This window comes from Ptychodera flava, chromosome 5 (genome assembly GCF_041260155.1).
Source record: "Ptychodera flava strain L36383 chromosome 5, AS_Pfla_20210202, whole genome shotgun sequence".
Taxonomy (NCBI): Eukaryota; Metazoa; Hemichordata; class Enteropneusta; family Ptychoderidae; genus Ptychodera; species Ptychodera flava.
Window position 1 is genome coordinate 20,674,373 of NC_091932.1, and position 4,352 is coordinate 20,678,724.

Genomic DNA, 4,352 nt, shown 5'->3' on the forward strand with positions numbered 1-4,352 from the left:
GCAAGAGCTATTTTTGTAAAAACAAATATATAAACTGTTTGTTGGGTTTTTTGTTCAGTACTGAAGAATGTGTTACCAATGCTAAGTTTTAATACCATTTGACACTATCTTAGGGAGTATGCTTGTATTTATTCAAAGTTGTGCCATAAGACAGGTGTGGATTGACCAGAGTTCTGCAAATATGCCCGGTTTTCCTATCAGAGGCTGGCAGTATCCAGTGATTGGTTTCCACGCATCAACCTGTGGGGGGCGCTCTAAAAAGCTTTACACTACTACCCTAACTCGCTGTAAAACGAAAACAACACAGAGAATATCAAATTTGACACACATGAATTCATTCATTCGCAATGGTGTCAGCCTTCGCAGAGCGTAGCTTGCAGTGTGGTCGATTTCCACCAGTCAGTCTGCGTAACTTAGTGACCTTCGACCTCTTCCAACATGGAAGCAAGGCGTCAATCAAAGTTTTCTTTAGTCCTCTACTAGAAATTAAGAAAATCTCCACATTTGTTATTGCCTTACAAATTGACATTACAGAAGTTTTCTTTATATTTTTGTTATCCAACCATGTAATCAGACATACTCAAATGGGGACATTTCAGGGTGAAATATATGAAGTATATTGCATGTGCTTGTCCACAGACATGAATACAAGTTTGTGGTTTGGGGCAGAGTTGCTTTGAAGTAGTTATTTCATGTTTTCATACAAATATTGTAGCCAAAGTGAGAATTATTCAACCAGGAATCTGACTCAACAACCAGTGAAGCAATTTGTGATTAGCTTTATATGATAGTTTTATGTCGCATGTAAAAAAAATAAACCCAGTTTGGCTGTGTCGTCTTCCCTGCTACATGTAAGTAAAATGGGCACAAAATAGGCAATTGCTTGAACTTTTGTCAACATTTGCATAGTTTTTGTTTTCTCAAACAATTGTATATTTTGAATTTTTTTCTTCCAAAAGTATGTTGCGCAACAAAACTATAAGCCTTGCCAACACAGTAGATTGCTTACAACATGTCGTATTATTGTAGACAAATGAATTCTTGTCTGGACTAAAATTCAGTCATCAATGATAACCTAGAGACATACAGGCTGTAATGAGAAGTCGAACACAAAGTAGCTTGTTATGATTTTTGGAATAGTGAGAGAAACATTTTCAGAAAAAAAACAAAATTAGTGAAAGATACATCAAAAGTTGCAGCTAATTGTGCAGGATTGGCCCCCTTGTCTTCAGATTGGTGATTTGAACTGTGTAGCGCCAATGATAAGCTATGTTATAATTCAATGATGTCCAAAGGTATATCTGTTCATATCAGAAGTTCCAAAAGACAAGTAGATACCTACCCTGAACAGGATTGGTCACTTAATTCTTATCTTCAACAATTTAAAAAAGTTACCGCAAGTCAACTCAGCCTAATGAAAAACAGTAACAAAATGTCAACATTTTAGATATATTTGAATAGCCCTATCGCTGGTTGTAACCACGACAACCTGAGTAGCAAGAATTTTATATCTGATTATTAACATTGAAAGTTATTCACTTTCAGCAAATTTGCATAAATCCATATATGGTAGAGGAGCTGTCAGCCATTTTTTGCATATGTCCATATATGGTAAAAAAGGTCAGCTGTGTTTCTCTTTGTAAATTTACATATGCCCATATATGGGAAAAGAGGTGTATTCTGCCATGTTTAGACAACATAGCACCATACAGTTTTGTGGGCACACCTTTTTTGCATATCTCCTGTGTGAAAAATCAATACAGTACAAAAGTTCCTGAAATACATGCAAAATGTTAAATTATTAGCAGTTGATTAAACCTTTGTTGTACTCTTAGGCAAAAAAGAACTTAATAGAATGGATGCTGATTGAAAACAAGCTACGTGGTGCATGATAATCAATCCTAGGAGAAACATTGCAACCAGTTGATTACAGTTTTCACTTAAAACATCGATTACTTTTATCTGAAATGTGAAAATACCTTCACTTCTTGTTCTGAACCATTGTCGCTGAATTTGTTAACTTTAAGCACATTGCCTATAGATTTTCCATTCTGTAGGAGAAATATTTTCTATTTCCAAGAGAATGAAAGTCATCAACAACCGTATTAAGAAAAAGAAAGAAGAAATTTATTTATTTTTGTGTGTAATGTGACTTGAAAAATATTATGAGACGGGCCTTTCCTAGTTCCTTCTTAATGTTTATGGTGAAAACCACATATATATACGTCAGATATCACAATAAAATTAACAATCACAGCACAATGGTGTGTTATGTTGTATTCCATGACCCATTAAAGTAATTCCATGTACAGTGACCAAAGTCAATATAACCAGTCAATTCATGGCTTTGCAGACTTCTGGTTTTGCATCCATAAGATCTGGATAGTTCAGAAGAAAAATTGTGCCAACCTTTTGAGTTTTGATACTGGCTTTGATGCTTGTTTGGCTCGAGCTTGGATTTGAGATAAATATTTTTGTAAAGAATATTATCTACTTGAATCGAAATGCAGACTGTCGAGAAAGATGGTTGTACTAGTCTGTGGTAATTTCCGCAGTCAAAATATAATTTGGATGGTGGGGGCATGGCTTTCTGCAAAACCAACTGAGGGCGATATTTTCATTACTTGCTCAAAATGTCAAAGGACTTGCCCGCTCAACGGGAGTTGTGCACCTGAATGCTATGGTGTAGAAATAAACGGCCTAACGCTACTGTGGTGGCAGTGGGAAATTATATACAGCTCCAAAACCAGCAGAGTTGCCAAATGGTGACCGAATTCGCGACTGGTAACACATTTATCAGTATTTAATGTACAACCAAGGTTCAAAAGGAATCTCGCGAAAACAAAGCCAGTCACAAGGCTTGAAAACTTTGTGATACATTCGTCATCTTATATGTGAAATACAATGCATCCATCAAGAAAGATAGCATTAGAGTGGCATAACGTAAGATTGGAGGGTAACTTTAATCTCATCAATAGTTGCTGAATTTCTTATATTCCAAATCCTAGTGTATTTTTCTATGAGCGTCTATGATTTTACCAAGGAAGTGATACAGTATAATGTCTGATGTTGCATTATTATCATTTGCAATTCCTGCAATTGCTAATCTTTTGATATTGGTATTGTTATCAATATTATGTTTTCTGATCAAGACAGTTATGCATTTCTGCCAGATTTCTTTTACATGTTCACACTCAAAATGAGATATGTTCCAGGGTTTCTTCCTGGCCACAAATATGGCATTGCCCATCACTTAAACTAAAAGTTTTGCCCATATTTCCTTTGGTTAGGCCTCTGTTGAATACATGTATCTTCAAATTTAAATCATTTACTGAATTGCTTACAATTTCTGTTGAATAGAGACTGAATAAAGGCGCTTTGTAATTGTTGGTGAGAGAAAGAATCTCAGAACTCTGGTGTACCACGAGATCTATTACAGCGCCCCCAATGTTCGTACCGAATATTACAATACAATACAATACAATACTTTATTGCTCAACAACACACTCAAGGAGTGCGGTAAGGCAAAAATTACAAAACTCAGCAAACACTGGATGAAGCTGCTGCTGGGGGAGGAACTAAAGTACAAGAAATAAATTTGGCAAGAGGTAGTTTATCTTTGTGAGTAAAGATATACATGAACTTTTCTCTGTCATTCAAATCAAGAAAGCCTGGATTATACAAACTTGTGGATGAAAATAGACCATCTCGATACGTTCTGTATTTTGGACATTCTATAACAAAGTGAAATTCATCCTCAACTAAAGACTTACAAAACTTGCAGAATCTTTCATTTGCAGGAACTTTTGGAATTGACCTTCTACCCAGTTCTATTTGTAGGTTGTGATCCGAAATTCTTAGTTTTGTCAGCCACCTCCTATAGGTAAAAGATCTTATATCTAGCAAGTAACTTTCAAATTCAAATTTTGTCTTAAAAAGTCTGTAAGTTCGGAGCTTATTCCTCTGCATTCCACACTTCCTTGTATCATTATGAATGTTTTTCAGCCATGTTTGTTCATAAGTTTCACATAAACTATCATATACATTATTAACTGTGGAATTAATATTGCAAACACAAGACCATATATCGCTCCCACTGTGAGAGTTCAATATGCTTTGTATATAATTATACCAATCTGAATTCAACCTGGATGTATAAGCAGATCTCAATAAGATGTCATCTGATAAGACCAATCGATGCCAGTATTTGAGCATGTGTTTTATCACCATAAAGTGTATTGGATATCTACCCAGCTCTCCAACAACACCATCAGACGGTGCATATTTAGAGACTCCTAGGATAAATCTATAATAAGAAATACTAACATCATTGAGAAAGTTACACTTGTCAT